This window comes from Papaver somniferum, chromosome 8 (genome assembly GCF_003573695.1).
Source record: "Papaver somniferum cultivar HN1 chromosome 8, ASM357369v1, whole genome shotgun sequence".
Lineage (NCBI taxonomy): Eukaryota > Viridiplantae > Streptophyta > Magnoliopsida > Ranunculales > Papaveraceae > Papaver > Papaver somniferum.
In genome coordinates, this window is record NC_039365.1 from 10,689,788 (window position 1) to 10,703,356 (window position 13,569).

The 13,569-nt window shown below is 39.1% G+C and overlaps 1 non-coding gene across 1 annotated transcript; it reads right to left on the reverse strand.

Moving 5' to 3' along the window:
• Positions 1–12,926: 12,926 nt before the first annotated feature.
• On the reverse strand, positions 12,927–13,000 carry TRNAK-CUU. Its single transcript has one exon. It is a non-coding gene; the product is annotated as a tRNA-Lys (tRNA).
• Between the last annotated feature and the right edge of the window lie 569 nt (positions 13,001–13,569).

The following is a 13,569-nucleotide window of genomic DNA, read 5'->3' on the forward strand; positions in this document are numbered from 1 at the left end:
GAAACGAAAATATATTTGTTCCCTGTTTTAGCTTATCACGCGTCTGTTTAGTGTTGCGGTGTTCCAACATGCATATTTTTCGAAATATATTGATTCTAACTCGTGAAAGGATAATCTCTCAACGCGCTCCGAATAGTAAATGTCCTCCGGGTTGCCTTTAACACTTTTTCGAGCCAATTTTCCCGAAAATGTTTATTTCCTAAAAATACATAAAAACACAATATTAGTACAAAAATCGAGTACCATTAATACATGAAATTAAGTACAACGTATACACAAAAATGTGTATATCACGCGTTTCTTCATCCTTGAAGGCGTGCTCTACCGTAAAAGTTATGGTAATTCCGCGTTGCGATGCCTGTCGAATCAAGAAGCAATAGAAGTCATGACCCGATCTCACGACGCAGAACACCAAGGGATGCGAAGTTGTTCCTTCAATTTTATGAAGGAGGGTTTTACTGGCCTACCATGGAAAACGACACCGCGGAATACGCTCGAAGATGCCTGCAGTGCCAGAAACATGGGAATTTAATCCAGGTGCCTCACGCACTATTTCATAGCATAGTAACGCCGTGGCCATTTCATAGTTGGGGGCTCAATCTCATAGGTCCTATCAACCCGACATCCTCGAGATGACACAAGTACATAATCACCGCCACTGAATACGCGTCGAAATTGGTTGAGTCTATACCCCTCAAAGACTACGCTGGAGCTATAATAGCCGCGTTCATCAAAGAGCACATCATTTACAGATTCGGTGCACCTATGATAATCATGGAAGATAATGCAAAATCATTTGTGAACAAGGATGTAATCGATCTATTCCGCCAATACAATGTAAGACTTCACACGTCTACCCCTTATTACTCCAAAGGAAATGGGCAGGCGGAGTCGAAAAACAAAACACTTATCCGCATCCTCAGTAGGCTAGTACATGACCACCATAGGGAATACAACGAACAACTGTCATTGGCACTTTGGGCATATAGAATCTCTAAACGAAGTTTCACCGGTGCATCCCCTTATTCATTGGTCTACGGAGAAGACGCAATTCTACCTGCAGAGATAGCAATCCCATCCGCGAGAGTAGCAATGGCTAGCCATACCACACCATATGAAGTGAGCCACTTTTCCCATTTAGATACAATAGAGGAAAGAAGAATGCAGGAAGAAAGGTTCGCGGAAGCTTACAGAAAGCGCGCAGCTAACTTTTACAACCAGAGCGTAAAAGAGATGACATTCAAGGTCGGTGAACTAGTCTTGAAAATCGCCCCGAACGTACAAAGGAATGCCAGCGCTGGAAAATTCACGGAAAATTGGGAAGGCCCTTTTACAATAAGAAAGGCAACAGAAAGCGGATACTACAAGCTTCGACGCATGAACGGAACTAAAGTTAAGACGCCTATCAATGGAAAATGGTCGAAGAAATTTTACGCATAAGTCATGCCATGTAAACGCCCTCCTCGATAAATAAAGTAAGTTGCAAAAAAACAACAACATGCTTTCGATTAACTGAAATTCTACAAAAGGTCTCAGGACATCCAATGGCGCCTGATGGACTGACAAACTTAACAAAAGGTCTCAGGAAAGCCAAAGGCGCCTGATCGACTAACAAATTCTACAAAAGGTCTCAGGGCAGCTAAAGACGCCTGATTGACTGACAAACATTTATAAAAGGTCTCAGGACAGCCAAAGGCGCCTGATCGACTGACAAATTCTACAAAAGGTCTCAGGGCAGCCAAAGGTGCCTGATTGACTGAAAAACTTTACAAAAGGTCTCAGGACAGCCAAAGGCGCCTGATCGACTGAAAAATTCTACAAAAGGTCTCAGGGAAGCCAAAGGCGCCTGATTGACTGACAAACTTTACAAAAGGTCTCAAGCCAGCCAAGGGCGTCTGTTGACTGACAAATTCTACAAAAGGTCTCAGGGAAGCCAAGGGCGCTTGATCGAATGACAAACTTTACAAAAGGTCTCAAGACAGCCAAAGGCGCCTGATTGACTAACAAATTCTACAAAAGGTCTCAGGGCATCCAAAGACGCCTGATTGACTGACAAACTTTACCAAAGGTCTCAGGACAACCAAAGGTGCCTGATTGACTGACAAATTTTACAAAAGGTCTCAGGGCATCCAAGGGTGCCTGATCGACTGACAAACTTTACCAAAAGTCTTAGGGAAGCCAAGGGCGCCTGATCGAATGACAAATTCTACAAAAGGTTTCAGGGCAGCCAAGGGCGCCTGATTGACTGATAAATTTTACAAAAGATCTCAGGGCATCCGAGAGCTCCTGATTGACTGAAACTTTACAAAAGGTCTCAGGGCAGCCATGGGTCCCCTGGTCGACTGACAAATTCTACAAAAGTTCTCAGGGAAGCCAAAGGCGCCTGATAGACTAACACATTATACAAAGCTGCGGGATAGCTGAAAGCTCCCGATTGACTGAAAACCTTCAAAAGAGCCTCAGGGCAGCCAAAGGCGCCTGATCGACTGGAAAATCCTTCAAAAGTCTCAAATCCTTCAAAAGAGTCTCCGGGAAAAACCCAAAATCCTTGAAAAAAGGAGGGGAGTAGGCGCATTTAACCAACGACTGCCCCACCCAAAGACCCTTGAAACAAATGGACAAAAGGGGGGGGGGAGGAGTAGGCGCGTTTAACCAACGCCCGCCAAACCCAGTATCCTTGAAACAAAAGAACAAAAAGGGGGGGAGGGAGTAGGCGCGTTTAACCAACACCCACCCCACCTAGTACCCTTGAAAAAGGAGGGGGAGTAGGCGCGTTTAACCAACGCCTGCCGCACCCAATATCCTTGAAACAAAAGAAAAAAAAAGGGAGGAGTAGGCGCGTTTAACCAACGCCTGCCCCACCTAAACCCTTGAAACAAAAGGACAAGGGGAGGGGGGGGGGGGGGGGGGGGGGAGTAGGCGCGTTTAAAACCAATGACCCCCTACCCAGTATCCTTGAAAAAAAAACAAAAAAAAATGGGGGGGGGGGGGGGGGGAGTATGCGCGTTTAACCAACGCCCGCCCCGCCCAATACCCTTGGAACAAAAGAATTAAAACAAAAAGGGGGAGCAGGCGCGTTTAACCAACGCCTGCCCCACCCAGTATCCTTGAAACAAAAGAAACAAAAGAGGGGGGGGGGGGGGGGGAGTAGGCGCGTTTAATCAACGCCCGCCTCACCTAAAAACCTTGAAACAAAAGGACAAAAGGGGGAGGAGGAGTAATCGCGCTTAACCAATACCCACCTCACCCAGCATCCTTGAAATAAGTGAATCCGTGCATAAAAAGGAGGGGAAACAGGCGCGTTTAGAAAACGTCCACCTCACCATCCTCACAAAAAAAATAGAGGGGGTAGAGGGGAAGGAGTAAGTGCTTTCAGCAAACGTCCACTCCACCCAATAACCCCTTGCTATACAAACGGATAACAATACTTTCAAATTAAAAAGCGAAGACCAGTTACACCACAAAAAAATAAATAAAAAACTAGATAACTAAAGACATCCCACAAAGGGACACAAAACCTAACCAGCTATCAATGCCCGACAACGAGCGATGTCCGTGTCCAAATCTTCCACCATCAAGCGACTATCGTCGCATTGCGCAGTAGCCAAACGGAGACCCTGATCAGCTTCATTCACCAGATTAAGGATGTCCCGAATAACATCACTCTCAGCCCCGTGCCCATGGGCGACGGAAAGAGTATCCTCATGATCGTCGTAATCCTTGCGCACCTTATCCTGATGAATCAACCTGAGCGTCCACAATAGGCCCGATTCCTCCTTCAGGATCAATAAACGAGCCAACTCGTACTCGAGATAAGAGTAAGATACAAGCGTGGATGCATCTTCTAAGGTCAGGGTATGTCCAAGATGTGGTAATCCCCCCTGATGAGAGATCCAAAGATGGCAATCCGAGATGGCGCGATCCATAGTAGCTACCATCATCAGGGAATCCGCGAACAATTGACCGGCTGCATCACGAGCAGTGACAGCCTCATCCAATGCCCTCGGGATCTCCAACGACACCCGACCGGACGATTCGGTTTGCCGAGCAGCTTGGTACACCTCATACTGTGCCCCGAAATTCGCGCGTTTAGCGTCCCTATTCACCTTTCTCTGGCCCCGAAGCTCTTCAATCTCGGCTTTTATGAGCATAAGTCGTTTCAGCTCGTCCCACTTAAACGTTTCCGAGACTAACATGGGAATGGGTTCCAAGGGTAGAATATACCTATGTAGAGAATTGGCCATGCTGGAGATTTGTTGATCAGAAAAGGTAGAGATGGATATGATGGCTTAAACCAAGAAAAAAGACCACATACGAAGACACATATATAAGAGGCTGGCGTGGATTACCATGCAATTAATCACCACCACCCCCTTTTTTATACACGACTAAACACGTGTCGACTCGTATTGAGGAAAATGTGGCAATCCCAATATACACCGGATGTAAACACCAGGGACTCGAGAACTAAAGCTCATAGCCAGCAGGACAGTATTCACAAGGTCAAAACAAGCAATTAACTAAATAATAACAATCCAATACAAACGACGGAGGGGGGGGGGGGACATGAGAATCAAGAAAGAAAAGGACTCAAAAGGAAAGTGCGTAAAAAGAACAATAAACAAGGAAAACTGAAAGAACAAAGCGTAGTTCAACCGTTCGTCAACGCACGGCAATGAGTAATGTCCGTATCCACGGCTGTCGCCATGAACCTACCCTCATCACATTGGATATTTGCTCGAGATAGTTCCCAATCGGCATTACTCAATAGTTTATGGATATCTCGAATGATCTTCCCCTTAGCCTTGCCCCCGCGAGCCAATGCAAGAGTTCCCTCATTCTCATCACGATCCCGACGTGCCACGTCCAGATGTGCTTGTCTGAAATCACGCAACAAGCCTATCTCTTCCCGCAGTATCAATAAACGTGCAAGCTCATCCCTGAGATAAGACGGATTCACAACCGCAGAAACAACATCCAAAGACAGAGTATCCCCGAGGAGGCGCGGAGCCGCATGACCAGAGATGTGCGAGCGGCAATCATCAATGGCTTACCCGATGGTTGCTTTCATTTTCAGAGATTCAGTAAGTAACAAGGCGGCAGCATTACGCGCTGCAAAAGCATCGTTTAAGGCATGCTGGAGCGTGGATGTCAACCGTCCAGTTTCATCAGCGTCCTGGAATGCCGCAAGGCACTCCGCAAGATGAGTGAGCGTGGAAGCCCTACTAGCCGGCCTATGACTACAAAGCATCTCGATCTCAGCCTCCACTAGTAACAGGCGCATTAATTCCACATCTTTGAACATCGAGACTAACGCGGGAACTGGTGATAAAGTTAACACGTACCCGTGAAGATTGTGAGCCATCTGTGTGAAGTGTCAGGCAACAAATACAAAGGCAAGGACTGAAATTGATTAGTTTGTAAGTTCGGTGTTGCTATATAAAGAAGAAAACGCCATAAATGCTCTGAAAAACCGTCCTTCCCTCAACGACACGAGGTACCTAAAGAATAATAATAAATAAATGATATAATGCATGAAAAGAGTCGGCTATTGGATCGTCCGACGACTAACCCAATAGCCAAGGGACTAATGTTGATACATGAAAAATAACACACCTTAGTGGGTTGGGGATGCCCCAAAAGAGTAGGGATAAACTTGGGTCAAGAAATAAGGACTTGGGGACTAAACCCAAGCCCACATAAAAGATACCCATAAAGGGTGGAAGGACAAAGGAGGAATTAACAAAAAAGGAAGGTTATTTTAAGAAATGACATTAGTGGTAATTAAGAAGGTTTAGGACATGTGCCATGATGTCATGAAAAGATGGGTTTTTAGAAAAGCCTATACAAGGAAGGACAAGTTACAATGGAAAGGCAACTCTCTCTCTTACTATTATTGGTATTGTGAGGTCATGTGTAATAGCTAGGACGGGTAGGACCTAAACCGAAATTTGGATATTAACACCTACCAAAAATTTATAATTCTTACTGATGTTATATCTAATTAAACAACCATTAAATATTAAATAAATAATTAAAGCTTTAATTTGTTATAATATGGTCAGCGTATCTAATTTAATGATCAAATTATAGATAGTCATTAACAGCGAGTAAACCCAGTCATTTTATCTCTAGTACTTAAATAAATCCAAAGTTTTCTAGGTCATTATCTCTCCTTACTTACTTTTCTACAGTACAACAAGGTAAGTCTTTTCCTCTTTCTCTTTCTGTAAAAACCTTCCCACTCTCTAAACCCTTTCTCTTCCTCTTTATTTGAAGTTTGTTCGGCACTGATCAACAAGTTATTCTCATCCTAAGGAAAGCTCCGTATCAAAGACTCCGTAAAAATGTCAGGACCATCAGCAAAGGAGATCTGAAATTTATGAAGAAGAAAAGACTTGGAGATTTCAGTCAAAGACAAGTTATCTTTGTCACGAAGCTGCAGTCTCTGGATCTCATAATGGGGTGAAGGAGGAGGAAGAACCTCAGCAAAAACCTCTCCAGCATTAGGGTGCACAATAGCCTCAGGTACCGCATCCACCTAAGTACCCTCAGCAACCTCAGTTTCCTCAGGAGGAGGAGAAGACGTAGCATCAGGATGATCCATGCGCGGAGGAGGCTCAGCAGACGATCTAGGCCTCGTATTCTTGCGCGTAGGTTTCTTCGGAAGCCTCATAATCCCTAACACCAGCATGAAGAACATCTCATCAGCAAAGGCGGATTGAAATTACATGCAACTCAAGAGTAAAATGGAGGAAAAATAAGCATACTTTGGGCATGAGTTTAATTAAACCAACCAGGGGAAGCAATTTAAACCCACCATAAGACGAAATCAAAGGTTATTCACTACCATAAGAAAGATTGCATGCGAAGAACAATCATGGAAAAATCAACACCAAAATACGAAATGGGAGCAAACCCAAGTTCTCATACAACATGAACGAATTAAAAGAGAATCAAAATTCACACATGAAAGTACAATAACATTCTCCAACAAATCGAATAAGGGAAGACAGAATTAAGCATGGAGAAGTACAAAAAGCAACAACAAAAGACAAAGTATCACTTACTTATATATAATGTTCGAGTATTGAACCACAAAGTTTTGTCAAATCGAAGGAAAGATCAACAGTTGGTGGTGGAAGAAAATTTCTGAGAAAGAGACAGAGAACGACAGTTCGAAGGAAGAAAAGGAGCTAATGAAAATTCCTACTCTTTATTCTCTTCTTATAGGCGGCTAAAGAATCCAAAAACCTGGACGTCCCGAAATTCAAGGGAAGTTATTGCATGAAAGGACATATGGGGCCACCCAATTGGTACGTGCAAAAATGGCGGCGTTACGAGAGTTTTCTTCCAATCCTACCAAACGGTAGAATATGAAAGAAAAGGGGTAAACTGTGAATACGATTATTCTACAGCGCAGTATTACGATCTCAGTGGTCACATACAAGATAACTGTGTAGACCTCGCTATACAGAGGAACCCAAGTGACAGAGGATACCTTCGTAGATCTACTTGATCTCGTCCCAAGAAAGGATTCCTCGTCGACTAAGATCAAAGAAATAAAAGCCTAGTTTGTGAGGAGGCATCTGGTGAAGGGACAGAGGTAGATGACATATCTAATCATCATTAAATTCACAAATCTCTTATCTACACACATAATCAAAGAACGTGGAGAGAGATGATTTGGCAGAACCAGATTGGCAGAGGCTAGCGGTGGATGAAGGTACAATATGTACTGAGGTTGGGGAGTTCCCGAAGGAACGTGGGTCAGCTGAGGTGGCAGAGCTTTACTGGAGGAAGCACGCGGCGAGCGAATGTACCATCTGTACGAAAGGTATATCTGGAAACGATGGACCTAGAGGAAACAAAGAGATACCCGGAGCAGAAAGGGCTATAAATACCAAACCTCACCAACAAACTAAAGGCATTCAATTTCTAGGAGAAGAAGATCTAGTCTTAAGATTATACCTCTTTAATGTTTAGAACTTAAGTAATAAATTCAACTTGAGTTATCTCTATTATTTTGGGAAGCATTTAAGATCTTTTATAACCACTACAACTTAATACAAACAAATCACTCTTTACCCCGTGGACGTAAACGAAAGTCGAACCACGTAATATCTTGTATCTCATGATAACTTAGTAGCATTTACTTTATATTTGTGTTCTTTGTTATTATTGTGATCTTTGATATATTTTATTACTTAGCATCATCAGTTCAACTGAGCCATCGATACTACTTAGTATCTGATTTTCCGAACTGTATACATTACGTAGACTACGGAAAAACGAGTAGTCACAGTACATTCACATTAACAAAAAAAAAATGTTTTTTAATATCTCAAAAAACATTGATCCACTGCACTCTGTACACGATAATTTTTTTTAGAAGAAATAATAATTTTTATCTGCTATTAGATACTTTACATTTATAATTTCACAAATTTCTATTATCTAAGGGAATAGTTCACTAACTAAGAAAGCCTAGGATCTTGAGTTGATAATGAAATGCATAGAATGAGTCGTTTGAAACAGGAAAAATTGTATATAACTTTAATCTCAAGTTCTGAAAACATATACTACATAAGTAACACTAATTCTCTGATGCAGTCATAAATTCCTTTGTCTTTAAGTTAAAAGGAGTAAAATTTTAACTACATACTTTAATCTTCCTTCCATATGGATGTGATGTGTCGAGGGAAGTGGAGGTTAAATTAGTTATGAACGATGATGTGTTAATAGATGTGTGTAGGAATTTTCTTTCATAAAAATATTATGGGTGGGCATAAAAAGAACTCGTGAATGCTTAGCATTGAAAGTATAGGTGGAAACTCAGAAGGTAATCCAAGTATAGTTAAGCTAAATAACATCTCTTTGTGAATAAACAAAGAGAACAATTACCAAAAAGTTAGGATACTTTTGTCCATCTATTTTCGAAAACCGAAACTAACAAGCATATCATAAATGTATTAACATGTTTAAAATATGTCAGAATCGGTCCTAGGATCATCCTTAGTTGAAATCCGTCCTTGGATTAGTCCTAAATTTAGGGTAATGCAAAATGCATGGTTTTTGAAAATTTTACCCATTTGTATAATATAATAAATTTTGATATCGCATTTGGTTATTTTACTACTTTCAAATTTTATACTTGTTGGATTCAAATTTTATACTCATTGGAATATGAAGATTTCAGGTTCCAGTTTTTGTTAAAATTGCTAATACTTCCTTAAAAACATGTTATAGTATTTCACATCATTAAATTAATCCACCAACCATAAGATGATATACTATCGTCGATTTTCCACGATAAAGTATTTCATTACCGAGGCAATTATCATAGTCATCGTCAAAACATGCTTAAATGTTAAAACATGGGTTAAATATTAACTTTCAATGTTAATGTTAGCTAAAGTGTAGAGTAAATTATTGTATATAAGCTCTATAAAACGTTACTGAGATGCTTTAAATGCAAGTTGAAATAAGCTTTTATATAGACAATTATATCTTAGTAAATTATATCACAATAACTACCAAGTGAAAAAAATTCTCTAATCGATTTGATAAATATATATGCAAAACAAGGCCGTAAACTACCCCCTCAATGAATTACTAGAGTTTTTTAGTGTGTATAATTGTTTTATATCAATCAAGAGGTTGAAAGTTTAAAACTAATCATTGTCGCTGAAGTAAATGAACATAAAGTGAATCTTATCAACTCGTACGAATTGATTGCGCAAACTTATAAGCACTCCAACCCGATCGTTCACGTTTTGATGGACATCAGCATAAGAAATATCAATGTCATAGAACAACTGAATAATGTGAGCGATTTGATCTACAGTGGATCCCCTATCGTTCAGTGGTTCCAAATGGAACAACGAATGAATTATCATCTGTAACAAAGTGTTTCAGTTAGATTGAAGTGGTCTATTTGTTTTTGCTCAATAAGGAATGAATTATCTTACCGCAACTAATATAAGTCATAGGATCAAAATCTAGCAAGGAGGGAGATAGCTCAATTATTACGATATTAAAATGGACATGGTGATGAAATACTGTTTTTATAGCTACAAGTCCCACATCTGGTTAAACTGAAATATTGTTTTGGTTAGTTTTCATAGTAGCCCATTAACAAACTTTAGATAAATTGGTAAGAAAAAAAGATAAACACGTAATGAAGTAAAACTGCAACTCTTTATTTATTTTTGAAATGAATTCCTAAATGGCGATTATATTAATAAAATGAAAAAAAAATCTAGTGGATGATGAAAGCCTGATTTCCAAGATAAAAGAGAAAAACATAAATAAATAAAAAATCAATTTTGGGAGTAACAAATCGTACTTCTAAAAAGATATAAATTTCTTAAGTATAGAAAACCTACAAATCAAGATAAAATATTTTCCGGAAGGAGAAATAATACTAAACCAAGATTACAAATCCGCATCCAAGCTGATGCACACATTTGACAGTTATGATTGTATGGATATTGAAAGTTGTTGTACAACTAATGGAACAACCAGAAAAACCTAGTTAAATGCTTGTACATATTGACAACTGCAAATGATCTTGGATCTAAGTGCATATCAAAGCATTCTCTCAACGAATCTCTCCACGAATTATGTTTACTTTAGCCAAGATTGTATGAATGGTGCTCAACAGCAATGCAAAATATCGAGGGAAACATATTTCAGAAATTTAAAGAACAACAATGAACCTATACAATCGTGATGCGAGCGAATTGAGTGTTTGCTTCATTGTAACCAATAAGGAAGTAAGTTTATATGTTTTTTGGGTAGTGCGAGCTGGTCGAAACATAAAGAATGGTGAAAAACTGATGGACGTTAAAGAAAGCTGACGTCCGAAGTGGCTCCACATGAACGGAAAGATTGGAAGTTGTTACGAGATCTTAAAAGTATTTTCTAGGTATAATCCAATCTTGTTATTTTAATTTCTTACTTTTCAATTTATTTTCAAATGTAAGATATAATTTTTTTAAGTTTTTTAATTAAATTTAAGTATATTTAAATGAAACCTTTAATTAAGTATCAATCAATAAAAAATATAAGGCTAATTTTCAGCAACGCCTCTTATTTTAATAAGTAAAAATTTCAAATTCATTAACAACTGCGCCTTTTTAGAAGATATAAGTCAAATTTTCAATTTCCATAAGTGATTAATAATAGTAGGTCATTTACAAGATATAAACTTGGACACTAAAAATTTAAATAAAGACTTCAATAATCTTTGACCTCCTGATTTTGTTCATTTGTTGAAGCTTAGATTCAATGCGATGTTGAGGAGATTTTCCTTTGTTCTTCTGACTGGTATGATTAACTTTTCAAATTTATTTGTTTTTGACTTGAACTCTTCTTTTCCCTTCTAGATACAGGTTTGACTTGGATAATATCCAAAACTTGAAGACTTCATTGTGTTTTACCTATTTCTTTATAACTATCGCATATCTTGTTAACAACGACTTCAAGTACTACTCCATAAAATCAAGTTGGGTTTAAAATTCTATCATTAAAAAAAATTCGAAATTGAGAAAGAGAGAAATATTTTATAAAAAGATTTGGTGTAAAAAATCAAGTTTGAAAATTACCTATATAAGGACAATTTCTATAGGAAAGAAAATCATCAATATCTTTGTGATGATCCGCATTCCTCAGCTTATGGACTAAAAGACACTACTGTGGATGAATTGATCATCCATATGTTTGTGGAGTCCATATGCTACTCCACAAATTTGAGGGACCGGTATGGAGTAATCCATGCAGACATTAAGTGTCTGGATGTATTTTTTTTTTGTTGCTTTTTTTCCATCATCGGGTCACCTAATGACCGGATGCAATAAATCATCTTTTCCATCCGGCTACTTGACAATTGGACGTGACTTTTGGTTTTTGGAATGGTAATTATATATCCACTCATATGTTATGGCACCGATTCCTTTTTAAACTAGAACACTTACAAGTGTTGCTAATATCAAACATTTGAAATCAACCTAAATTTCTTTTCATCTGATCTTGGAATAGGACGAGTATTTTGTGACTTTTTTTTTTTTGGAAAATCCGGACTGTAAGGGACCAGATGGACTAACTTTCTGGTGTATCTTCGCAGTGGGTTTTAACTCCACGAAGCAAACGAGACAGCGGTTGAGGATAGGGTTTTTACCGATCGTTGAAGATAGAGTTCCTAAACTCTACACTACCTGGATTAGGAAACCGACCTCAATATAAAACTTAAAGTGGATGCCTATGCTTATGCCTCTAATAAAACATAAATAGAGCTAGTTTAGACCACACAATAAGAAAAGACTGGAAACATAGTTGCAACGTTTGATCAACGTTCTTACCCTAATAACAATAACTTGGCTCCAAAATAATGTGCCAAAGCCTTGGAAAACATTTGTTGCTAAAGTTCTTCACATGACACAGATTTAGTCAGCTTCACAAAATCTCATAACCGTAACCAAAAAGCCAGAAGAGACAAAAGACATGCTCTAGAAAACGTACCAACAGGTCCTGGTAGCAAAATTGCCCGACTTCCATTCCAGGTGACAGATTACGAGTGCAGTTAAAGAACTCAGCCTGTTTCAGATGAACGTAAGCAGCACTCGTCAACGTAAGCAAAACTTAGAGAGAAATCAGTAAACAAGAATCCAAAACTCAAGACGCCAGAAATTTAAGAAAAAAAATACAACGAAAGAATGACCCGACTGTGTATACAAACAGAACCAAAATTGACATTGATGAGATTGATACCTAAAGCGGACAAGGAGATGTGACACTCCTCTTTCGCATAGTCTCTAGATTCTCTATTCCATCTTGTGAAGGGAAGAAGCAGTAAAGTTGAGAATCGCATATTTATGGTCATATATAGGCTCCAAGATACAAGGAAAGAAAGAAAAAAAAATCAACGCTAGAAACAGGGATTGAACCTGTGACCTTGTCGTTAAGGGCCACACACTCTAACCAGCTGACCTATTCCAGCTTTGTTGTAGTTTCTGTGCGGTCAAACCTACTAAAATTCAGATTAAACCAAACGACACTGGGTTGCTGTCGGATGTAACTTTTTCTACCGTCAGCTGTATGCCTGTAACTACTTTTACGTCTCAGTAAATGTAAAAACCATTCGGTGTGCCAAATGGTAGTGTCATTCATATGTCATCAGATACAAATAATCTGGTTGATCATATCTAGACTACATATTGATATTCATGCAGAGAGCCATTGTCTGATCATTTTTGCCAAATCTAACATAATGGGTAACAAACTAAAACTATTGATATTCATGTTTAACCTGTCCTAACTAAATTGCGCAAAACGAATTAATGTGTGCAACTAGTAACTCTCGAACCAATGATGATATATTAAATACAATAGCAAATGGATAAGTATCCATGAAGAAGCTTTAGAATCCAAAAGATTATTTTTTTTCGAAATGAAAAGGTTATATTAAGAAAAAGAACCAATTAAACAAAACAGATTAGTCATGGCAGATTGGGTCACATACAAATAACAGTTTCTCAGTTTTACAAAATTTACGTACTGTCGATAAAT